The sequence below is a fragment of the Lithobates pipiens genome, unplaced genomic scaffold (genome assembly GCF_037356315.1).
Source record: "Lithobates pipiens isolate NorthernLeopardFrog02 unplaced genomic scaffold, aLitPip1_a1.2 Scaffold_18, whole genome shotgun sequence".
In the NCBI taxonomy this organism is placed as follows: Eukaryota; Metazoa; Chordata; class Amphibia; order Anura; family Ranidae; genus Lithobates; species Lithobates pipiens.
The window spans coordinates 265,068,421-265,094,380 of record NW_027507758.1 but is presented as its reverse complement, the minus strand read 5'-3'; the positions used below and the strand labels follow the sequence as shown (position 1 = coordinate 265,094,380).

The 25,960-nt window shown below is 42.1% G+C and overlaps 1 long non-coding RNA gene across 1 annotated transcript; it reads right to left on the bottom strand.

The window, feature by feature from the left end:
- Window positions 1-24,512: 24,512 nt before the first annotated feature.
- On the bottom strand, window positions 24,513-25,455 carry LOC143990133 (uncharacterized). The gene is made up of 3 exons (XR_013277172.1): window positions 25,313-25,455; window positions 24,668-24,833; window positions 24,513-24,590 (listed from the first exon to the last, which is right to left on the bottom strand). It is a non-coding gene; the product is annotated as an uncharacterized LOC143990133 (long non-coding RNA).
- Window positions 25,456-25,960: the final 505 nt, after the last annotated feature.

The window sequence follows — 25,960 nt, the reverse complement described above, 5'->3', positions numbered from 1 at the left end:
AAATGCATAGAATGCATTAACCACTTGCCGACCGCCTCACGCCGATCTACGTCATCAGAATGGCACGGGCAGGCATAAGCACATATATGTACGTCCTTTGCCTCCCGCGGGTCGGGGGCCCGATCGGGCCCCCGCCCGGTGCCTGCGGCGGTCGGTTTTCGTTCGGGAGCGATCCCGGACGAGGGGACGGCCATTCATTCATGGCCACCCCCTCGCGATCGCTCCCGACGAATGGAAATCCCCGGTGACATCACTTCCTCTCCTGTAATGTAAACACAGGAGAGGAAGTGATGTATTCTCTCCTCCGTGTCGGTATTTTTCGTTCCGACACGGAGGAGAGCGGATCAGTGAGTTGCACCAACACATCCCACACACAGTAGAACATGCCAGGCACACTCACACCCCCCCTTTACCCCCCGATCACCCCCCCAATTACCCCTGCCCCCCAGTCACAGTGACACCAATGTCATTTTTTTTTTTTTTTTTTTTTTTTTTGCATTGGTGTCATTTGTGACTGTAATAACTGTTAGGGCAGTTAGGGTTAGCCCCCTTTAGTTCTAATGTACCCCCCTAACCCCCCCAATAAAGGTTTAACCCCGTGATCACCCCCCGTCGCCAGTGTCACTAAGGCTGGGTTCACATTGCAGCGGTTTATGAGAACGAATGTGATTCGCACCGCACTGCAGTGCAAATCACATCCGATCTCTGTGCGATTCGAGTTCAGCCATTCGCCGCACCCGCCGCACCCGCCACACCCGCCGCACCCGCCGCAAATTCGCACGGGACCCTTTTTTTGGCCCGCAGCAGAATCGGATCGCATGGGTGTTCACACCATGCGATCCGAGTTTGCAGATCGCACTGCGATATGCGAACTGATCTGGGGGTGTCAGTAACATTTCACTGACACTCCCAGCAGTTCGCATAGGGCAGTGTGAACTGCCGCCGGGAGGCATGCGATGCGGGAACCCGCCGCGGATTCGCGGCGTTTCCGCATCGCTCCAGTGTGAACCCAGCCTAATAAGCGATCATTTTTCTGATCGCCGTATTAGTGTCACAGGTGACGCTAGTTAGGCAGGTAGGTATTTAGGTTCGCCGCAGCTTTTTATAGCGCTAGGGACCCCCATATACTACCGCATAAAGCCCCCTGATTGCCCCCTAGTTAACCCTTTCACCAGTGATCACCATATAACTGTTACAGGTGACGCTGGTTGGTTAGTTATTTTTTTATAGTTTCAGGGCACCCGCCATTTATTACCTAATAAAGGTTTAACCCCCTGATCACCCGGCAGGTGTCATTTGTGACTAATAACTGTTAGGGCAGTTAGGGTTAGCCCCCTTTAGTTCTAAGGTACCCCCCTAACCCCCCCAATAAAGGTTTAACCCCGTGATCACCCCCCGTCGCCAGTGTCACTAAGGCTGGGTTCACATTGCAGCGGTTTATGAGAACGGATGTGATTCGCACCGCACTGCAGTGCAAATCACATCCGATCTCTGTGCGATTCGAGTTCAGCTATACAGATAGTATGGCTGAATTCGTGTCGCACCCGCCGCAAACTCGCACGGGACCCTTTTTTTGGTCCGCAGCAGAATCGGATCGCATGGGTGTTCACACCATGCGATCCAAGTTTGCAGATCGCACTGCGATATGCGAACTGATCTGGGGGTGTCATTAACATTTCACTGACACTCCCAGCAGTTCGCATAGGGCAGTGTGAACTGCCGCCGGGAGGCATGCGATGCGGGAACCCGCCGCGCATTCGTGGCGTTCCCGCATCGCTCCAGTGTGAACCCAGCCTAATAAGCGATCGTTTTTCTGATCGCTGTATTAGTGTCACAGGTGACGCTAGTTAGGCAGGTAGGTATTTAGGTTCGCCGCAGCTTTTTATAGCGCCAGGGACCCCCATATACTACCGCATAAAGCCCCCTGATTGCCCCCTAGTTAACCCTTTCACCAGTGATCACCATATAACTGTTACAGGTGACGCTGGTTGGTTAGTTATTTTTTTATAGTTTCAGGGCACCCGCCATTTATTACCTAGTCTCACTAGTGTACCCCTAAATTTAGGGGTGTCTACTTTCTAAAATGGGGTCATTTGGGGGGGGGGGGTTTGTGCCATCTTGGCATTTTATGGCCTTCAAAACTGTAACGCCCTTAGAAAGCCTGAAGGCGGTGCTTGGTTTTTGGGGCCCCGTACGCGGCTAGGCTCCCAAAAAGTCCCACATATGTGGTATCCCCGTACTCAGGAGAAGCAGCAGAATTTATTTTGGGGTGTCATTTCACATATGCCCATGGCATGCGTGAGCAATATATCATTTAGTGACAACTTTGTGAAAAAAAAAAAAAGTTTGTAATTTTCCCGCAACTTGTGGCAAAATATAAAATATTCCATGGACTCAACATGCCTCTCAGCAAATAGCTTGGGGTGTCTACTTTCTAAAATGGGGTCATTTGTGGGGGTTTTGTGCCATCTTGGCATTTTATGGCCTTCAAAACTGTAATAGGTAGTGAGAAGTGAACTCAAAAAATTACGCCCTTAGAAAGCCTGAAGGCGGTGCTTGGTTTTCGGGGCCCCGTACGCGGCTAGGCTCCCAAAAAGTCCCACATATGTGGTATCCCCGTACTCAGGAGAAGCAGCAGAATTTATTTTGGGGTGTCATTTCACATATGCCCATGGCATGCATGAGCAATATATCATTTAGTGACAACTTTGTGAAAAAAAAAAAAAAAAAAAAAAAGTTTGTAATTTTCCCGCAACTTGTGGCAAAATATAAAATATTCCATGGACTCAACATGCCTCTCAGCAAATAGCTTGGGGTGTCTACTTTCTAAAATGGGGTCATTTGTGGGGGTTTTGTGCCATCTTGGCATTTTATGGCCTTCAAAACTGTAATAGGTAGTGAGGCGTGAAATCAAAAATTGACGCCCTTAGAAAGCCTGAAGGCGGTGCTTGGTTTTCGGGGCCCTGTACGCGGCTAGGCTCCCAAAAAGTCCCACATATGTGGTATCCCCGTACTCAGGAGAAGCAGCAGAATTTATTTTGGGGTGTCATTTCACATACGCCCATAGCATGTGTGAGCAATATATCATTTAGTGACAACTTTGTGTAAAAAAAAAATAAAAATTTTTTTTTTGTCATTATTCAATCGCTTGAGGCAAAAAAATAAAATATTCAATGGGCTCAACATGCCTCTTATCAATTTCCTTAGGGGGTCTACTTTCCAAAATGGGGTCATTTGGGGGGGTTTTGTACTGCCCTGTCATTTTAGCACCTCAAGAAATGAGATAGGCAGTCGTAAACTAAAAGCTGCGTAAATTCCAGAAAACGTACCTTAGTTTGTAGATGTGACAACTTTTGCGCAAACCAATAAATATACAATTATTGACTTTTTTTTTACCAAAGACATGTGGCTGAATACATTTTGTCCTAAATGTATGACTAAAATTGAGTTTATTGGATTTTTCTAATAACAAAAAGTAGAAAATATCATTTTTTTTCAAAATTTGCGGTCTTTTTACGTTTATATCGCAAAAAATAAAAATCGCAGAGGCAATCAAATACCATCAAAAGAAAGCTCTATTTGTGGGAAGAAAAGGACGCAAATTTTGTTTGGGTACAACATTGCATGACCGCGCAATTACCAGTTAAAGCAGCGCAGTGCCAAAGTGTAAAAAGACCTCTGGTCATTTACCAGCAAAATGGTCCGGTCTGAAAGTGGTTAAGGTAAAACATTACCTTAAGGTTTTAGAACCACTTTAAAAAAAAAATAATGTATTTAGGAATGCAATTTAGTAATAAATGAACTGTAAAATGTAGGTTGGGCATCTAGGCCTCAGTGATCACTGGTAATTAAAGGATAAAGGCAGGCTGTAATAAATATTACATTTTTAATAAATAACAAATACATGATTTTTAAAGACGGGTCACCTCAAAGAACACATGAAAGTACTTGTTGTGAATGTAAATTCCACATCTGATTGGGTGAGGCAAGTTTGAAAATATAACTTTACTGACATTTTTATCACACTACAGCTAGGGTTAAACCTAAGATAAGGATTCAAGATACTTAATATAAATTAATTGCCATGAGTATCTCAATACAATCAAGCTCTTCCACGCTGCAGTACTAATGAGTAATCTTAGAAAGCTAGTATTTTTTAATTATTTTTTTAGTTAGCCACTAAGCCCATTCACACCATTGTGATAACACCCATTGGTGTGATTAATTTAGTGCCACCCAAAGGCAAGTTTTCAGTGCACCCAACAATGTACTAGTGGGTACTGTGGTGTGCTTTCATTGGTGCTACATGCACAATTTTTGGTCTGTTGTCATGCATTGGGCAGACAGTTTTTCCATCTCTACCTCTGTAGTAATGCACCCAAAACATCAAAATATGTATTTTTTTTTTTTTTTACATATGAAAGGAAAAAATTAAGAATAACCCTAATGATGAAACAAACTATAACAAATAACTATTTTATCTGAAACATATGCAGTTTCAGGTACATAAGTGTGAACACTTGAAGGTCTATTTTATTTCACTTATTTTCTCAGAACAAAAATGAGAACTTTGTCCAGCTATATCAGCAGGCTTAGTGTACTTTGCTTTTGGCTGTTCTGTTGTAACTGTAAAGACTTTTTTATTCCATAAAGCTGGTCAGTTTAGGGCAGAACACATTTCAGACAAATTACAGAACAAGTACTAGTGGTCTATTTCCTAGTGACTTTTTTTAAGCCAAGTAGTCTGTAAAATGTATACTTACTTGGCTTTTGTTGCATTTCTCTGTATTTTAAAAATGTATCTTTCTTTTAAGTTTTTTTTTTCAAAATATGTTCAGTAAAACTTTGCTCAGGAGGGCTACATTTCTACAGACTAAAAGGAATAGAATGGAAAAATTTAAGATATTTTCCATTATAGTACAGTCTTAAAATTGCTCATACCTGTCCTGCTGATCAAGCAGATAATTAAAATGTATTCCACAAAAATATGGTTAAGGAGGCTGTTATGTGAAAGGCAGGTAATTGGCAAAGACTAATTGTGGTTTTGTGAGGACTAAATATTTATTACAGGCACTTATATACTGTAGCTCAATCAATTTACTCAGTGCTTTACACATATTTATTATATATTCACATCAGTCCATGTTCTCACAGAGCTTACAATCTAAGGCCCCTAACTCACATATCAATGCCAATTTAGATAGGAGCCAGTTAACCTACCAGTACTACTTTGGAGTGTGGGAGGAAACAGGGAGAACATACAAACTCTTTGCAGGTAGTACTGTGGTTGGGATTTGAACCAGCAACCCTATTGTTACTAGGCAGAAGTGCTAGCCACTGAACCACTGTGCTAAGCATGCAATCTTTGGTTTACTGCATCCATTTCAACAGGAAGCTTAGTGCGAGGGTTATAGTTGTGCTCAGAAGATTTCTTGGCCATTTTTCAGAGAATATGAAACTACACACATTACCCTGATAGAACGTTTACATACCCCCGTTCTTAATACTGTGTATTGACCCCTTTAACACCAATGACAGCTAGAAGTCTTTTGTGTTATTTGTGGATGAGGCTCTTTATCTTCTCAGATGGTAAAGCTGCACATTCCTCTTGGCAAAAAGCCTCCAGTTCCTGTAAATTCTTGGGCTGTCTTGCATGAACTGCACCTCTGAGATCTCCCCAGAGTGGCTCAATGATATTGAGGTCAGGAGACTTAGATGGTCACTCCAGAACCTTCACTTTATTCTGCTGTAGCCAATGACAGGTCAACATTGTCATGTTGGAATGTCCAAGTACGTCCCATGCAAAGCTTCCTGGCTGATAAATGCAAATGTTCCTCCAGTATTTTTTGATAACATACTGGATTCATCTTGCCATCAATTTTGACCAAATTTCCCATGCCATTGTAGCTCACACATCACCAAAACATCAGCGATTAACCTCTGTGTTTCACAGTAGGAATGGTGTACCTTTCATCATAGGCCTTGTTGACTCCTCTCCAAATGTAGTGTTTATGGTTGTGGTCAATAAGCTCAATTTTAGTCTCATCACTCCAAATGACATTGAGCCAGAAGGTTTCAGGCTGGTCTCTGTGTTGGTTGGCATATTGTAATTAGGATACCTTGGCTTTCTTCTGGCGACTCGACCATGCAGCCCATCTTTCTTCGTGTGCCTCCTTATTGTGCATCTTGAAACAGCCACACCACATGTTTTCAGAGAGTCCTGTATTTCACCTGACCTTATCTGTATGTTTTTCTTTGCATCCCAAACAATTTTCCTGGCAGTTGTGGCTGAAATTTTAGTTGGTCTACCTGACCGTGGTTTGGTTTAAACAGAACCCCTCATTTTCCACTTCTTGATTAGAGTTTTAACACTGCCGATTGGCATTCTCAATTCCTTGGATATATTTTGATAGCCCTTTCCCATTTTATACAGTTAAACTACCTTTTCCCACAGATCCTTTGACAATTCTTTTGCTTTCCACATGACTCAGAATTATAGAAACTTCAGTCAGCACCGGACGAAAGATGCAAAGGTCTGTCAGGAATCCAGAAACTCATTGACCTTTTATACACACAAACTAACTACAAGCAAACAGATCACAGGTGAGGGTGGTTACTTTTAATAGCCATTTAAACCCCTTTGTGTCAACTTGTGTGCATGTTATCAGGCAAAAATTACCAGGGTATGTAAACTTTTGATCAGGGTCATTTGGGTAGTTTCTGCTGTCATCATGATTTAAATAGAGTAAACACAGTTGATTGAGAATAAATGGCTTCAGCCAAACATTAACCACGAGTGAAAGAAAAGTTGTTGTGTTATCATTCATATTCTCTAAAACATGGCCAGTAAATCATGAATTCTGTCAAGGTATGTAAACCTATGAGCACAACATATATATGGCTGGGGAATCTACATTCAGGTCACTGAAGCAAAAGTTTGACATGGTAGGTATTTGTAGGTGTGGAAAGCATAGAAAGGAAAGCATGTGTATATGAAATGGTCACATACCCCTTACAGCAATATGCACTATACCATGCAAATAGCAACTAATCCTTCTGGCACATAAAAAGAATAAGTCTAAAATATTGACATTAAACACTAAGAAGCTTTTTTTAAATGCCATTTATTAAATCACCAAGCTTTACAAGCTATTAAGTCACATTTACAAAGACAAATGTCTCTTTTTACAAAGCAAGGTAAGAACCACAAGCAAACAATCAACTTTTACTTTAAATATTCCTAGTTAAATTGTGAACACCAATCAGTAAGCTTTGACACATCTCCTCAACTACTCATTTTTTTGTACCTATGCCTGCCTCTCACGGTGGAATGAGCCATAATGTCACCTGACATTTGGCTGCCAATAAAAGAATACTTAAAAGAATGTGCAGGTGCTATTAACCACTTCAGCCGCAGAAGGATTTACCCCCTTCCTGACCAGAGCACTTTTTGCGATTCTGCACTGCGTTGCTTTAATTGACAATTGCACCCAAACAAAATTGACACATTTTTTCCCCACAAATAGAGCTTTCTTTTGGTGGTATTTGATCACCTCTGTGGTTTTTATCTTTTGCACTATAAACAAAAAAAGAGCAACGATTTTGAAAAAAAAGCAATATGTTTTACTTTTTGCTATAATAACTATCCCCCAAAAATATATACAAAAATCAAATTTTTTCCTCAGTTCATGCCAATATGTATTCTTCTACATATTTTTGGTAAAAAAAAAAAAAAAAAAAACACAATAAGCATATGTTGATGGTTTTGCATAAAAGTTATAGTGTCTACAAAATAGGGGATAGGTTTATGGCATTTTTATTATTATTTTTTTTATTAGTAATGACGGCAATCTGTGATTTTTATCGTGACTGCGACATTATGGCGGACATATTGGACCCTTTTGACACAATTTTGGGACCATTGTCATTTATACAGCGATCACTGCAATAAAAATGCAATGATTACTGTGCAAATGACACTGGCAGGGAAGGGGTTAAACACTAGGGGGCCATCAAGGGGTTAAGTGTGTCCTACAGAGTGATTCTAACTGTGGGGGGATGGACTACTACTCACGTGGCAGAGATCAATGCTCCCGATGACAGGGAGCAGTGATCTCTGTCATGTCCCAAGGCAGAACAGGGAAATGCCTTGTTTACAAAGGCATCTCCCCATTCTTCCACTCTGTGGCACGATCGCAGGCACCCGGTGGACATCGAGTCCGCAGGACACATGGTCATGGAGCATGTGGCAGGCGCCCACAATGCTGCTTCTTAAAGGGGACGTACTTGTACGCCCATTTTCCCAGCTGTGCCATTGTGCCGACGTATATCGTCATGTGCTGGTCGGCATGTGGTTAACCCACTCCCACTACTACTTCTACTGGCAGACCTGAAATAGTCTTACAAGGATATCAGGTTGGCCAAGAAATAAGGGATATAGGGTGTGATAAGAGAAAACTTGTACATGCTCACACGTTGTTAAAACAAATCATTTTTTTGGACTATAATAAAGCCAGGTACACAGGGGCTGAAAAGCATCCCAAAATCTCAGTTCAGCAGTTACTGACGACTTCAGGCCCGTGTGCAAAGATCCTCATGTGATAGAAGCTGGTCTCTCAACCTGCTTTTATCGAACGGATATGCTGGTGAAACATACATGTTGTCATTGAGCCATGTAGGACACCCATAGTTTGTAATGTAAAATAATTTTTTATGCAATTTTTTTTGCCCACAAGATGGAGATATGGAGATCCTGACATTTCCTTCCTGAATATGCAGAGACACAGATGACACTGGGAAGTGAACATTTTGCAGGAAGTGCTACCCGAGACACAGGGGAGAGAGGCTTGGCTGCGGTGGACGGTGTGCTGATAGGACTGTGCAGGGGGTCATGATCCATGAGGGACAACCATGCTGCCCAGCACCATCCAAGAGGGAGAGACAGGCTACTGAAGGAGAGAGAGAATGGTGGAAGCATCTGCTCTGAGGAAAGGAGAACGCTCGGTCCAAAGCCACCAGAGAGAGAGAGAGTGAGAGATTGAGCCACTGCCGGGATACAGACATGCTACACTACAGATCTAAGTTGTCTGGGGTAACCATGAGTGAGTGATCATCCATGCCAGAGGGATCACTGCTGGTATTTGGCTGGGTCTGTCTGCCATTATCCACTACTGCTCCCAGGGACTGAGCCACTAGGAATTGCCAATCCTGTTATTCTTTAGCCCCGTTGCTTATTATGAATTTACGTGTTGATCCTTGCTGTTGATGTAGATATATACACTTACTGGCCACTTAATTAGGTACATATTGCGAGTACTGGGTTGTAGACATGTGCATTCGTTTTCGTCCGAATGCATTTTCGTCCGAATTTCAGCTATTTTCGTTTTCGTTTTGACAAACGATAACGAAAGCACAAAATCCGAAAAACGAAAGATCCGACATAAATAAATGCTTTATTTTCGTTTTCATTGTTACAACAGTTCGATATAGAATAGGAGATTGGGTCCTGCCCCAGGGGACATGTATCAATGCAAAAAAAAGTTTTAAAAACGGCCGTTTTTTCGGGAGCAGTGATTTTAATAATGATTAAAGTGAAACAATAAAAGTGTAATATTCCTTTAAATTTCGTAGGGGGGGGGGGGGGTTGTCTATAGTATGACTGTGAAGGGGCGCATGTTTCCCGTGCTTAGAATTGTCCCTGCACAAAGTGTCATTTATGCAGGAAAAAAAGTCCTTTAAAATCACTCGCAGCTATAATGAATTGTCGGCTCCGTAATACAGAGAACACTCATTGAAAGTCATTGATAAAAAAATAAATAAATAAATAAAAAAAAGCGTGGGGGTCCCCCAAATTCAATTACCAGGCCCTTCAGGTCTGGTATGGATATTAAGGGGAACCCTGCCTCAAATTTAAGAAAAAATTTGACGTGGGGTTCCCCCTAAATATCCATAACCAGACCCTTCAGGTCTGGTATGGATATTAAGGGGATCCCCGCATCAAATTTAAAAAAAAAATTACGTGGGGTTCCCCCTAAAAATCCATACCAGACCCTTTATCCGAGCACGCAACCTGGCAGGCCGCAGGAAAAGAGGGGGGGCGAGAGAGCGGCCCCCCCTCCCTCCTGAACCGTACCAGGCCACATGCCCTCAACATTGGGAGGATGCTTTGGGGGTCTGTGACCCCTCAAAGCACCTTGTCCCCATGTTGATGATCAATCCCCACAACCCTGGCCGGTGGTTGTGGAGGTCTGCGGGCGGGGGGCTTATCAGAATCTGGAAGCCCCCTTTAACAAGGGGACCCCCAGATCCCGCCCCCCCCCTGTTTGAAATGGTAAGGGGGTACAAAAGTACCCCTACCATTTCACAAAGAAAGTGTAAAAAATGGTTAAATAAAACAAACACACTTTTGAAAAATTCCTTTATTAAAAATAAAAAAATAAAAAAAAGATTCCAGCGGCGGTAATCCACTCTTGCTATCCAGCGACGGACGGTCATCTCTCCAGCGATGTCTCATCTCATCCAGCGCAGCGAATACATCCTTCTTCTGTCTCCTCCACGGAGACACTGCAGGCATTCCGGCGGCTGAGGTTTGTTATATACGGAGGGCGGGGCCACCCATCACCTAACCCCGCCCCCCTCTGACGCAAGGGGAAACCCGGGGTTCCCTGTGAGGTAGGGGTGACCCGCACCCCTCTGATGTAACACAGGCAGGTTTCCGTTACATCAGAGGGGGGGCGGGGTCACCCATACGTCACGGGGAACCCCGGGTTTCCCCTTGCGTCAGAGGGGGGCGGGGTCAGGTGACGGGTGGCCCCGCCCTCCGTATATAAGAAACGTCAGCCGCCGGAATGCCTGTAGTGTCTCCGTGGAGGAGACAGAAGAAGGATGGATCGCTGCGCTGGATGAGATGAGACATCGCTGGAGAGATGACCGTCCGTCGCTGGATAGCAAGAGTGGATTACCGCCGCTGGAATCTTTTTTTTATTTTTTTATTTTTAATAAAGGAATTTTTCAAAAGTGTGTTTGTTTTATTTAACCATTTTTTACATTTTCTTTGTGAAATGGTAGGGGTACTTTTGTACCCCCTTACCATTTCAAACAGGGGGGGGGGCGGGATCTGGGGGTCCCCTTGTTAAAGGGGGCTTCCAGATTCTGATAAGCCCCCCGCCCGCAGACCTTCACAACCACCGGCCAGGGTTGTGGGGATGAGGCCCTTGTCCTCATCAACATGGGGACAAGGTGCTTTGAGGGGTCACAGACCCCCAAATCATCCTCCCAATGTTGAGGGCATGTGGCCTGGTACGGTTCAGGAGGGAGGGGGGGCCGCTCTCTCGTCCCCCCCTCTTTTCCTGCGGCCTGCCAGGTTGCGTGCTCGGATAAAGGGTCTGGTATGGATTTTTAGGGGGAACCCCACGTCAATTTTTTTTTTAATTTGACGCGGGGTTCCCCTTAATATCCATACCAGACCTGAAGGGTCTGGTTATGGATATTTAGGGGGAACCCCACGTCAAAATTTTTCTTAAATTTGAGGCAGGGTTCCCCTTAATATCCATACCAGACCTGAAGGGCCTGGTAATTGAATTTGGGGGACCCCCACGCTTTTTTATTTATTTATTTATTTATTTTTTTATCAATGACTTTCAATGAGTGTTGGAGTCCCATAGACTTTAATAGGGTTCTAAAGTATGCTATATAGTTAGCTCCGTCAAATCTTCTTTATACATTGACAGACACCATAAGCCTTCCAAGACAGATTCGACCGTAATTCATGTGGATTTTCGGACGAATGCAATTTTTGAACGAAAAACGAAATAAATAAAAACGAATTTCGGGAGTAACTAAATAAATTAAGTTTTCGGACGAAAACGAAATTCCGAAACGAAATATTTTACTCTGCACATGTCTACTGGGTTGGACCCCCTTTTGCCTTTAGAACTGTTCCTAATTCTTTGTGGCATAGTTTCAGTGAGGTGTTGGAAACATTCCTTTTGAGATTATTGGTACATATTTACATGATGGCATCACACAGTTGCTGCAGATTTGTCGGCTGCATGTCCATGATGCGAATCTCCCTTTCCACCACATCCCAAAGGTGAATTATGGTATGGTGACTGTGGAGGCCATTGTAGTACAGTGTACTCATTGTTATGTTCAAGAAACCAGTGGTGAGATGATTTGAGCTTTGTGACATGGTGCATTATCCTACTTGAAGTAGCCATCAGAAAATGGGTACACTTTAGTCATAAAGGTATGGACATGGTCAGCAGCAATACTCAGGTAGACCGTGGCACCAAAACAATGCTTAAGTGATCTTACGGGGCTCAAAGTGTGCATACAAAATATCCCTCCACACCATTACACCACCGCCACCAGCCTGAACCGTTGATACAAGGCAGGATGGATCCATGCTTTCATGTTTTTTACACCAAATTCTGTCCCTACCATCTGAATATCAGAGCTAAAATCGAGACTCATCAGAGCAGGAAACCTTTTCTCAATCTTCTATTGTCCAATTTTGGTGAGTCTGTGTGAATTGTAACCTAAGTTTCCTGTTCTTAGCTGACAGGAGAGGCACCCAGTGTGGTCTTCCCCTGTTGAAGCCTATTTGTTTCAAGGTTCAATGTATTGTGCATTAGACATGTACGATTCGTTTCGTACGAACCTCAAATTCGTAAGAATTTCTCTAAATACGAACTTTTGTTTACAAATCCCCAGGAGGAAGTCAGCACAGCACAGGGATGGTGGGAGCCCCTCATCTAAGGAAAATTCGTATTTCGAATAGGAAATTTTTCAACGGAATTTCCGATTTTGGATAAAAACCAAACTTCCATCAGCATCAACTGTCATATTGAGGTATATTTTTGCCTTTAAATTCATCGTAACGAACGTTCGTACAAGTTAACGAACCTAACGACAATTCGTATTTCGTACGAATTGAAATTGAATTTCGGACATGAAATACGAAGTACAAATTAATTTTAATACGAACCGCAACGGAACAGAATGAAACAAATTTATTGACGGCACCCATGTCTATTGTGCATTCAGAGATGGTATTCTGCATACCTTGGTTGTAACAAGTGGTTATTTGAGTTACTATTGCCTTTCTATCATCTCGAACAAGTCTACCCATTCTCCTCTGACCTCTGACATCAACAAGACATTTTCCTCCACACAACTTCCACTCACTGGATATTTTCTCTTTTTCAGACCATTCTCTGTAAACCCTAGAGATGGTTGTGTATGAAATTCCCAGTAGATCAGCAGTTTTTGAAATACTCAGACCAGCCCGTTTAAATGGCCAGTGAGTGTGTGTGTGTGTGTGATTATATATATATATATATATATATATATATATATATATATATATATATATATCTTTAGCTTTATTAGCTTGGAACATTTTCAAGTTGGTTTAGCAGGCTCTATGCTAATTTACCCGATGTGGGTTAAATTCTGTTTACACTGTCATTTATGCACATTATTATCAACAGACTAATGCCCTGTACACATGGTCGGACTTTTCGACGACGAAATCCGTCAGATTTTTTCCGACGGATTTTGGCCCAAACTTGTCTAACATACACACGGTTGCACAAAGTTGTCGGAAAATCCAATCGTTCTGAACGCGGTGATGTAGAACACATACGACGGGACTATAAATGGCCAGTAGCCAATAGCTTTCGTCTCGTATTTATTCTGAGCATACGTGGCACTTTGTCCATCGGAATTGTCTACACACGGTCGGAATTTAAATGGATTTTGTTGTCGGAAAATTTTAGATCCAGCTCTCAAACTTTGTGTGTTGGAAATTCCGACAGAAAAAGTCAGATGGAGCACACACACGATCGGATTTTCTGAGAAAACAATCCGATCGCACATTTTCCGTCAGAAGGTCCGACCGTGTGTAGAGGGCATTAGAGTGTTTACCACTAAACAGGTGTGTGTGTTAATTTATGGCTAATATCCTACAGTCAGGTGAAAGGTACAGTACATTTGTGTTGCTACTTGTGTTTGTAGTGATTCATTCAACCATGTGTGTCAGAGGGGCTGAGGTTGTTCTTGAAGTCAAAGAGCAGAACAGGGAACCCCAAATTACCAGGCGGCTCCTTCGGGGGTGGCCCTACACTGGAAAACAGCATCCAATTAGTGCTCGCAGCCAATGGCTGCAAGGGCTGATCACTGTGTTCTGACAGAGGGGCAGTCCCCCTGTCAGAACACAATAGCTCAGAAGGGGAGGTTACGCCACTAACATTGGATGTGTTAGTACGGAGATCTGTACTTTTTTTTTATTCAGCCCGCTGGGTTGAACCAAAAAAAACTTCCCATATGTATGCAGCATTAGACTACTTGCTATTTGGTTTTACAATTGTCTTTATACTTTTGTGCATGAGAAGGTCCTGTATGTTACTCAGTGTTTGTTAGAAAGAACAATTTTAAAAACAAATAGAGAATAGTCTTAAACCTAGTACACACCAGTAGTTTTTTCGTTAAACCCAGTGGGCTGAATGGGGAAAAAACAGACAGCTCAGGAATAGCTGCTGTACTAACGATCCTATGTTAGTACATTGATCTCCCCTTCTGTGCTATTCTGTTCTGACGGGGGGGGGCACCCCTTGCCAAAAAACTCTGGTCAGTGCTCTCAGCCAGTGGCTGAGAGTGCTAATGGGGGGCTGATTGGCAGACCCTATTTGGTTATGCCCCTTCAACAGAAGCCAGCCGAATGGACAGGCTGCAGCACATACACTGGCCAAATGTAAGCTGATTCCGACATCAATGGTTAACAATGTATTGACCACTGCTAATAGAAATTGTAGGCTAAGAGCAGGGAAAAAGTCTCATATTGTCTACTGCTGTCATACAAAGAGAAACAAACTTCCTAATAAGGTCAGATTTCAATAACTGAAAATAACACGCTGAAAATCAGAAAACAATTAAGTTGTTGAAATGAATCAAAATAATAAAATAAACATCTTCACTGTATTATTGCTAACATCAAATTTTGAAAAGGAGGAACTATTTCTGATATATAATTGATGATTTTGTGCATAACAGCAAATTACAAGCACATACAAATTTTTTTAAGAGATCAGAATTAAGTCATCATGCTGTGTTGTTTCATTTCCTTTACTACTGATCAAAATCAATACTTGACAAGTGATTTAATGTTCCCTCTTGAAGTATATTATTATTTCCCCAACAGGGCATAATAACCTTATTGGTAGTTATGTTGTCTGCAGCCTCACCTTAGTGACACCACTGAGTGGGCGTTTGATTCATAGTGTTTCTGTGTTGGGGCATTAGCTGTATATTAGTCTCATTGATACCAAGCAGCTGGATGCAAAAGCTTTCATTGTAATTAGAATAATTAAAGGAAACAGAAACACAAGGAATACTTTTCAGTTGTGCTTTGTGCATGCTAATCATTGAACAGCAATATCTGCACAGCTTCCTCCACTTCAAACCTCTTTTGCTTGGGTGTTCACTAAAATCTCACATTTTGTAGCTCCTCTTATTACATATTATAAGAAAATCCTCTGATTAACAGTTACAAGAGGTATTTAAAGTAAAACTTTTTTTGCAAGTATTTGATTAGGTTCTTGTAAAAATTCTTAAATCATAAATAGATTACAAAGTGAGAAGTAGAGATTTACTTGAAAAGTTAATTAACACATCTATGGACATTCCAGAGAGGATTTACAGTATTAAACCAAGTCAATATATACAATAAGCCATGCATTTATGTTTTTAATCAATCAACACGTTTTTTTGTTGCTTACATTATTTTTTAAATCCTTTTATAAAAATGGTACTGTGATAACTACTATTGATTAATACATATAAATACTATATATTGTAGAAACTTAAAAAGTGATGGCAGAAAAAAAGGGCAAATGGCCCATCGAGTCTGTCCCAATTTGTTACTTAAACATGTTTTTGTATTTTTGTTTTGTTAACATTTTTGTCTGCGTATCAATCTATGTTTGTCCCAAGCATGTAGCATATGCATTTTATTTTTCCATTTAAGTATTCACCACTTCTAAATGTTGACCAAACTGACCTGGAAATATGAATAGGCTCATATGCCTCACTTTCTATTGTTCAAAGTCCTTGCATTAAAAAAGATTTAAAAAATATGGTCTTTATATACATGGCCGCACACAGTTATCATGGTACCAGTTTTTTATTACTCTTGTGCTTTAATGTAGAAGTTCTTCATTCACATAGTATCACATGGAAAAGTTGTGCCATAGGCTATAGAAAATATTTTAAGTACCTACATCCAAAGTTCTGAGTTACGATGTTTGTGGAGACTTAAATGGACTTTAACGGTACAGTCATAGACACCAGTAGTCCCTTTAAAGACAATTTTTATTACAAAAATCATTGTTAAAAGGCAAATACACATATATGTGCCAAAAAAATCACCACTAAAAAAGCTCTCAATTCAACCGAAAAAATACAGAGTAATACTTGTGACTAAATGATATAGTATATGATCACATAGTATCATATGTATAAATAAAGCCCCATGTACTGTCATTGCCTGAACAAATTAGTAATGTTGATCCTTGTGAGCTTTGCTGATTTTTCTGCTGCCTGCTTTGACAGTGTGCTTTTAATACAATTCTCATTGAATATTAACTGCCCTGACCTAGAGGTTTATGAACTTAACTCTTACCTGGCAATGAAAAATGTCTGTTTAGTTTTTTTATCAACTGTCACCACAGGGCATACCCGAGTCTATGCCAAGTCTATGACTTGGCTCCGTCATGGATCATAATCCATACCTTTTGTGGATCTCATTTCCAAAGAACAGGCATTATTTAGAATTCACCTTTCAGAGGGTCCATGCCTATTGCTGGGGACAATGAGGCTCCACACAAATCTTTAACAGTCTTTCAGGGTTATGCTTACCTCCATTGGGAGTCCCTGAAAATGAAACAAAGAAGTAGGCTATAATTGGAGCATCCAATCTCCTGGCAGTTTTATCAAAATTTAATAACACAGGTTTTTGCTGTGAGCCCCTGCACTCTGTGTATTGTTGTTTAAAAATGAGAATGGTTGCTCCCAGCAGTGGTCCAATACACAAGTCTTTTTCTTTGTGAATCTCTTTCAGTATGAGATCCAGATGTCCTGAATATGATGTACCTACAAACATATGTTTGTTTTTCTTTTATGTCTATAAACTGTAAATCACTACTTCTGTTTTTTGTGTACTTTGGACAACAGCCATTTTCCTCGAAAATATTTCCGTTAAATCAAAGAAAAAAATTACTTTAATTCTACAACTGATCCAGAGGAAGACAAGAATCCATACGAGGATGGTATCATTACATTAACATGGGAAAAAAATCAATCACCTCTGACTTCTTAAATGCCCCAAATAAAAAAACAATATACAACAAATATCATAAATGTTTTTAATCTCAAAACTGGGCAAATATCAGCCCACCTATTCCTTTCACCAGTACTCACCCATTCATAACTGCTTGCCTGCACCACTTCCAGGAGTGAGGACTGGTGATCCAGTTTTGCAGTTTGTTTCTGTGCCAACCTATCCCTTCTTCATGAAGTCATTATGATACTGCAATCTTCTGAATCCATAGAAAACCCTGCTGCTGGACAGACAATAGGAAGAGTACAAATCACCCAGGCAAGGACAGAGCATCCCACTTTATAGTAAGCAAGAGAGAAGTCTTGGGACCATGAATTCAGCTACTGTTAGTAGATAGGGCTTTTAGAATACTATTTTTCATCCGTTCACAAAAAGCTTTTTTCTATATTCAATGAATTAGGAGGTTGAATGAGGTTTATAATTTGACCAGCCATTGTTAATGGCGAGTTAGTTTTGGACAAATGGTGAAAGAGCACCCCGGGTGTTTTGTTACACGAGTAAGACATTTACTTTTAATCATTTTATTTATTTATTTTTTGGGGGATTGCAAAATAGACTTTAAATATTTGGAATACCGTATATACTCGAGTATAAGCCGAGATTTTCAGCCTCTTTTTTGAGGCTGAAAGTGCCCCCCTCGGCTTATACTCGAGTCATCGCTGTCTGCCCGCTCGATCAGCGTGTCGAGCAGACAGACAGCGGCCATTCTATAATTCAAAAGCCGCGCCTCCGGCTCCGCCTTCGCCTGTGATAGGCGGAACACTGAATTTCCCAGCAGCCTGTGTTCCGCCTATCACGGACATCGTATCATCCTCGTACTACGGACGAGGATGATACGATGTCCGTGATAGGCGGAACACAGGCTGCTGGGAAATTCAGTGTTCCGCCTATCACAGGCGAAGGCGGAGGCGCGGCTTTTGAATTTTACAATGGCCGCCGAGGCGCCGACGAAGAGGGCACGGGACGGAGGCAAGGCAAGGCACGGCACGGGATGGGATGGGACGGAGGCAAGGCAAGGCACGACACGGGACGGAGGCAAGGCACGGCACGGGACAGAGGCAAGGAGGCAAGGCACGGGACGGAGGCTCGGGACAAAGGCTCGGGACACAGGTAGGCTGGACACACACACACACACACACACACACACACACACACACACACACACACACGGATGGATGGATGGAGACACACACACACACACAGGGATGGATGGATACACACACACACAGGGATGGATGGATGGATGGAGACACACACACACACAGGGATGGATGGATACACACACACACAGGGATGGATGGATGGATGGAGACACACACACACAGGGATGGATGGATGGAGACACACACACACAGGGATGGATGGATGGATGGATGGAGACACACACACACAGGGATGGATGGATGGATGGAGACACACACACACAGGGATGGATGGATGGATGGATGGATGGAGACACACACACACAGGGATGGATGGATGGATGGACACACACACACACAGGGATGGATGGACGGACACACAGGGATGGACGGACACACAGGGATGGACGGACACACACACAGGGATGGACAGGCATGTCTCACCCTCGGCTTATACACGAGTCAATAAGTTTGCCAGTTTTTTTGGGGGTAAATTGGGGGCCTCGGCTTATATTCGGGTCGGCCTATACTCGAGTATATACGGTACATATGAATTTTTGATGTATGCACTTCATTAATGAACATTGTTTTGCAGTAGGCACACAGTTTTTCCTTTGCACTTTTTTCAACAGCATTTGCACTTTGTTTGTTTCATAGAACAGAAACCTTTTTTGTATGATAGCATGAATTATTTTATTTGAGACACAGTGTTGATCATTATATATAATTGTTTGATTTAATTAATTTCACGTATAGTAGTGGATTCGGGTTCATTATCACCAGATTGTAGGATTATAGATTTGCGCTGCTTGCCTCTTTATTCTTGCCATATTAACTGGAGATTTACTCGTAATCTCATTTAATTCCTCAATCTTCCATTAGTATCTGCGGCGCTATTTTTTTTTTTTTACCCCATTCTGTGATTAAGGCATGGTGGTGGTGTGTGTGTGTTTGTGTGTGTGTGTGTGTGTGGGGGGGGGGGGGGGGGGTTACAGTCACAGCTGACACTAGTGTTGTGCAGAGCTTTAACTAAACTGGAATAACCACAATTAAGTGAGTCTGCAGGAGTCTGGCATTGCACCATTGATCTGCTGATCATGGGTGCAATGCTCTGTAGGCTCCTAAGAAAAAAAAATTGCATTTGTTATTATTTTTTAAAAGTTAACTTATCCTTTGAAAATGGCTGTGTTAATGTAGTTTTGGATGCACATTTTTTTTTTCTAGCCACAATAGGCCTAAATTGACCAGCGGATGTTGCAGTCACAACAGAGCTAAAATCTATAGGAAAGTGTGCTTTTATAAAAATAAAGATAAAGCCATCAACTTCATATAAAATTTCATATAAAATTAGTCAGTGGCACAACTGTTTAATAGTATAGTTTGTGAAGTGTCAGTGACACCATATTCTGCTACCACATATTTTAGCTGTGCACTTGAATTTTTTTTCGATAGTTTGGGGTACAACATCTGCTTTTTTTTATCCAGCAGTATTAGGCCTGAATTTAGAAGTGGAAGTAGAAGCCTTAGCAAATCTAAAAGCAAGTTTATTCTTAAAAAAAAAAAAAATTCAACAAAAGCCCTTATTTTTGTTGACCAGTGGCACACAAGTCTAATACTACAGTTTATGAGCTTTTTTCTTTGCAGTACCATCCTGTGGTGTCTTAAAAGGTTAATAAAATATCAAAATAAATTGCACAAAAATGACTCAAAACAACAACACTACGTTACGAGAACCCACTTTCACTAGTATCAAAACAAGAAAGCAAGCACTCAAATAGACGGCAAATATAAATCACGATGCAGGATTACAACTTATCCAAAACACGGCGGCAAGGCTGATAACAGGAAAAAAACCATGGGAATCCATCTCTCCTTCGCTGAGGAGCTTACATTGGCTAACTGTAAAAATCGGATCACGTTCAAAACCCTTTGCCTCACCCATAAATGCGTGCATAGAGAAGCTCTGCAATACCTAATAAATCATTACACACCAAACCGCAGTCTTCGATCAGCTAACAAAATCCTCCTCTTCGTGCCCAAAGCCCGGTATAAATCCAAGGGGGATCGGAGATTCGCTGTCCAAGGGCCCCGTCTATGGAATGCTCTACCAATCGACATCCGTCTGGAAGAAAATCACCTGGCTTTTAGGAAAAAACTTAAGACCTTTCTCTTTTAGCTGATGATCAAGCTCACCACAGTGCCTAGAGGCGATTCAGTTCGCATTGTGCGCTATACAAGTATTTCATTCATTCATTCAGGATGGGTCTTTTTTTAACATATCTGCTACCAACAGCTCTATTGTGGTCTGCAGCCTTTGCTTGCAGAATATTAGCCATGGTAAAAGTACCAGCAAAATGAAAAATGTCAGCACTAAAAATTGTCAGCAAAATGCAAGCACTCATAGGTGCATAGTAGCCACTTTTTTCCTAAAGTGCTGCTAATTTTGTTTTTCCTCATCCTCCTCATCAAGTGTCCGTAGCAGACATTTTTGTTGGGCATGCTAATGTGCTCTTTTCATCTGACTCTTCCTCAGAGATATATAGCAGCAATTTTGTATTTGACCAAGTTTTTTGCACTGACGCCCTCTACCCATATACTGTGTAATTTGGCAAACCATTTTTTTTCTCCCCCTTAACCTCCCCGGAGGCCTGATTATGTCAATATTTTCAAATGTGAAAGCAGTACGTTGTTTTGAATGGAAATTTGTTGTTTTATATTTTAGGCCTGTAATTCTTAGGAATAACTCACTTAAATCTGTCCAAACAAGAGTCTAGTAGACATCATTTGATAACGTTTAAAAGAGAAAATCATAAATTATAATATAATAAATAACTGTAAATAATTATAAAAAATATTACAATAACAATACAGTTTATTCAATAATGTAATCAAACCAAAAACACCAAAATTTGTCTAAACAAGGGCGCAATATTAGGCCCCTTTCACACTAACGTCCCGTTCAGGCCCGCCTGTCAGTTTTTCAGGCGGACCTGAACGGGTGCTCCATAGAGCTCTATGGAGCGTCGGATGTCAGCGGTGACAAGTCCGCTGACATCCGACCCGCTCCGATCCGAAAAAGTGTGACGGAGGAAAAAGCTATTTTTCCATCCGTCTGCGGATCGGATCGGGTGACGACGGGCACTGCGGTCCGTCGTCATCCGATCTCCCATAGGGGAGAGCGGCGCTGTGACAGGTCCGTCCCTGCACAGTGTGCGGAGACAGACCTGTCATCTCCCTGCTCAGCGGGGATCGGCGGAGTGATCCCCGCTGAGCAAACGGACATCCACGGGGCGGATCAGAACTGATCCGCCCCGTGTGAAAGGACCCTTACTAGTCACTGTAAGGCCCCTTTCACACATGCTGACCGTACATTAGATCAGTTCAGTCACGTTTTTTATCATCAGTTTTTGTCAGTTTTAATCCTTTTCATTTCAGTTTTTCATCCGTTTTTCATCCGTTTTTCATCAGTTTATGTTCTTCTTCATCCATTTTTTGTCAGTTTTTCATCAGTTTTTGTCAGTTTTTATCCGTTTATGTCCGTTTTTCATCCGTTTTCGTCCGTTTTTCATCAGTTTTTCATCCGTTTATGTCCGTTTTTCATCCGTTTTTATCCACTTTTTTAGAACTGTATGCAATCATTTTTTCATGAATTATGTGGATTTTCCCATGATTCCTTCTTTTCCCCAGCATGCATTGTGCTTCCCATGCTGCTTTGTGGTTTCAGCTGGCTTTGTGCTTCCTGATTCCTTGCTGTAGTGTATGTGCTTATTTAGCAATGGATTTGGACAGATTTTTTGAGCATGTGACATTATTTGTCATGCTATCTTATTTGAGGAGACAGAAACGCATGAGCAGGAACAAATCTGCAATAAGACGCAGGTACTGGACACATCCCATGCTGCTGAAGAGGCCCACTGAAGGGTTTTTTGCTCTGCACTATGCAGATCTGCGACAGTTCCCGCAAAAATGTTTTAATTTTACGCGAATGTCTCTACCAACGTTTGAATTTTTATTAGAAAAGTTGCAACCCCGTTTGGAAAGGATGAACACGGATATGAGACGTTGTGCGCCTCCTGAGGAGCGACTTCTACTTACCCTGAAGTAAGCCAGCCAGCCTTTCTGCTTATGTCCAGCATAATGTAGGGTTCCTTTCATTATTTGTTCTACTCTTCCCAGGTTTCTGGCATCTGGAGTATCCTATACGTCCCTAAACCACTACTTTTTGTTGGGAATCTCTACAATTTCTGGAATTGTGCACGACACCTGTCAAGCAATATGGGAGGAGCTTCGGTGTACTGCAATGCCTGTTCCAGATACATCTATGTGGCAAGAAATTGCAAATGGGTTTTGGAATAAGACCCAATTCCCTAATTGTGTTGGAGCCCTGGATGGGAAACACATCCAAATTCAGATGCCACCTGGATCTGGCTCACAATATTTTAACTATAAGAAATACTTCTCCCTTGTGCTTATGGCAATCTGTGACAGTAATTATAAGTTTGTAGCTGTAGATATTGGGGCGTATGGATGTACTGCAGACTCAAGAGTGTTTACATCATCGAAAATAGGGAGAAGACTACTTGAGGGCCACTTCCATTTGCCATCAGACAAACCTCTTCCAGGAACTGTGGGGCCAGATATGCCACATGTACTTGTAGCTGATGAGGCATTTGCACTTTCTATGAATCTCCTAAGGCCTTATGCCAGGCACAATCTAACTCCCCCCAAAAAAATGTTTAACTATCGGTTGAGTCGCGCAAGGCGACTTATTGAATGTACCTTTGGCATTTTGACCAGCAAGTGGCGCATATTCCATACAACAATTCAACTGAGCCTGAAGAATGCCGAACTAGCTATACAAGCATGTTGTGTCCTCCATAACATTATACGTGAGAAAGAAGGAATTACTGTTGAGGAAGAGGACGAGATCGATTTACCTTCTGTACGGTTTACTGGACTGCGACCCAACAATTCAGTTGTTACCATGCGTGATACGTTTGCAAACTATTTCATGTCCCCAGAGGGAGAGGTTCCGTGGCAGTATCAACATGTGTAAAAACACTCACCAGGCACTTTATTGGGTATACCTTTGTTAGTACATGTTTGACCCCCTTTTGGTACCCTGCATTGTATTTGTTTTCCCACATAAACTGGAAATGCAATAGTTTTAAGAAATAATGCATTTTCATGTTAGCAGTATAGCAGTCTTGTAACTGCTATCAGTGTATAAAGCTTGTAGTTTTCATTCTCCTAGTGCCAAGATCAATCACCATTGACCCTATGACCATCACATTCTTTTGTATCAGTTGTTTTTGTGTTATATAGAGTACAATAAACACAATAAAATATTCCATACAGTCCATTATGTTTAATAATGTCAGTGACGACAACATAGAAACGCAAAAAAAAAATCAAATCGACAACCATATTTCCAAAAATATATATAACCCAAAAAAACAAAAAATTGCTGCAGTGCAAACTGGGTGGCCAACTAGAATGGGGGAGGCAACATAAAATGTTTTTTTTTTAAAGGTATTGATAATAAGGACTGTGGGAAGTGGGATAGGGATTGGATGACTGGGGAGAACTAAGGTAAGAAGTGGCCGGGGAACTGGAGGCTGTCACTTGAGGTGGGGGTGCAAAATTTTGGGCAGTGGGGGCTGGAGCACGTTGGTGATGGGGATAATGCCTGGGTGGTGATATGGATGGGGATAAGGATGCTGCGGAGCTTGATCACCATATGGACATTGGGGATGGGTAATAACTGGTGGCATGGGATCTCCAGATAGTGCAGCCCTTACGCACACACCAGTGAAATTGAAGATGGCCATGTGAACGTCCATTTTGCGTGCAGTCGGAACCTTTGAAAGGTGATGATATAGGTTCTTCACAAAGCTTGCATCTTCATTATTGGGGTCTGCAAAAGGATCGTTGCTATCCGCCCGTCTCATTGCCGTTATCTCTTGCAAAAAGGACAGCATAGCTCCATCCATGTCAGGCCTATGCTGTCCGTGTCGTTTGCTTCTGGAAGCAGTAGTAACAGAACGAATCTGAGGGTTGGAACATTTATTAGTACATTTTATTCTATCAATATTTCAAAATGGGACATTTTATATAGGATACTTACAGGCACACGTTGTGGCACACGTCTTTCAAGCGTGGCTGTAGATTGTGAAGATGGCATTTCCTCAGAAGCTTGCTCCCTACCACCAACTCCAATGTCTTCCTCTGCCACAGGCTGGGTATCCACTGCACCCCCTTCCTCTTCTGTATCTGAAATGTTGCTGGTGGTACTGTAAAATATTTGTTAATAGATGGATTACAGGTGAGTACAGTAGAGTTATTACAATACATGGATCCATGTGTGTCATTAAAGTGGACCACTTATACATACAGGTAGGTGCAAGAAATATCCCCTAAACCTACACGGTTTGGAGATATTAGCAGAAAACCCGTAGACAACGGCGCCTAAGCGTGCCGTTTCTGAAGACGCTTGTGCCATGACTGGTGGATCCCACGTGCATGACGTCATTGTGGCTAGGGCCAGTCACAGTACCGAAGCCATGATACGCAGAAGTCACTCAGGGAGTGATGGCGGCAACGGAGGAGGGGAACGGGGACCACAGCGGGGGCTTCCATCACAGGTAAGTAATTCATAATGAGCTAGCATGCTTGTACTTTTCTGTACTTTTGTACTTCCTCTTTGGAGTATATCATTTTTTTTACTCGGCCAAATAATTTAATATAGGGGAGAAATAATGTATTTACTTACTTTCTTAAGTTCATAACACTTCTCAAGAAGTCCAGTGAATCAAAAAAGGGGCTTTTTTTTTTTGTTGATGGTCCTGCTCTGCTCCGGCTTTCTCTTGCCTCCTCCTTTAGCTCCCGTCTGTAGCGGTCTTTAAGGGATCTCCACCGTGTGATGATTTTATCACCTGTATAGGAACAGTAGACACAATGAACTGATAGAACTCCAACATGACAATTGCATATAATATGAGGCCACGTGGCCTCGTGACCATGTGGCCATGTGACATGCCACATGAAATGCCACGTGACATGCCACATGAAATGCCACGTGACATGCCACGTGAAATGCCACGTGACCACGTGGCCACATGACATACCACATGGCCACGTGACATGCCACATGGCCACGTGACCACGTGACATGCCACATGGCCACGTGACCACGTGACATGCCACATGGCCACATGGCCACATGGCCACGTGACCACGTGACATGCCACATGGCCACGTGACATGCCACATGGCCACGTGACCACGTGACATGCCACATGGCCACGTGACCACGTGACATGCCATGCCATGAAATGCCATGTGTTTAACCATGCCAAGCCACAAACTGCTTACCACGTATCCGACGGTGCTTATTACTAAGCGACATCCAGTTTGGATG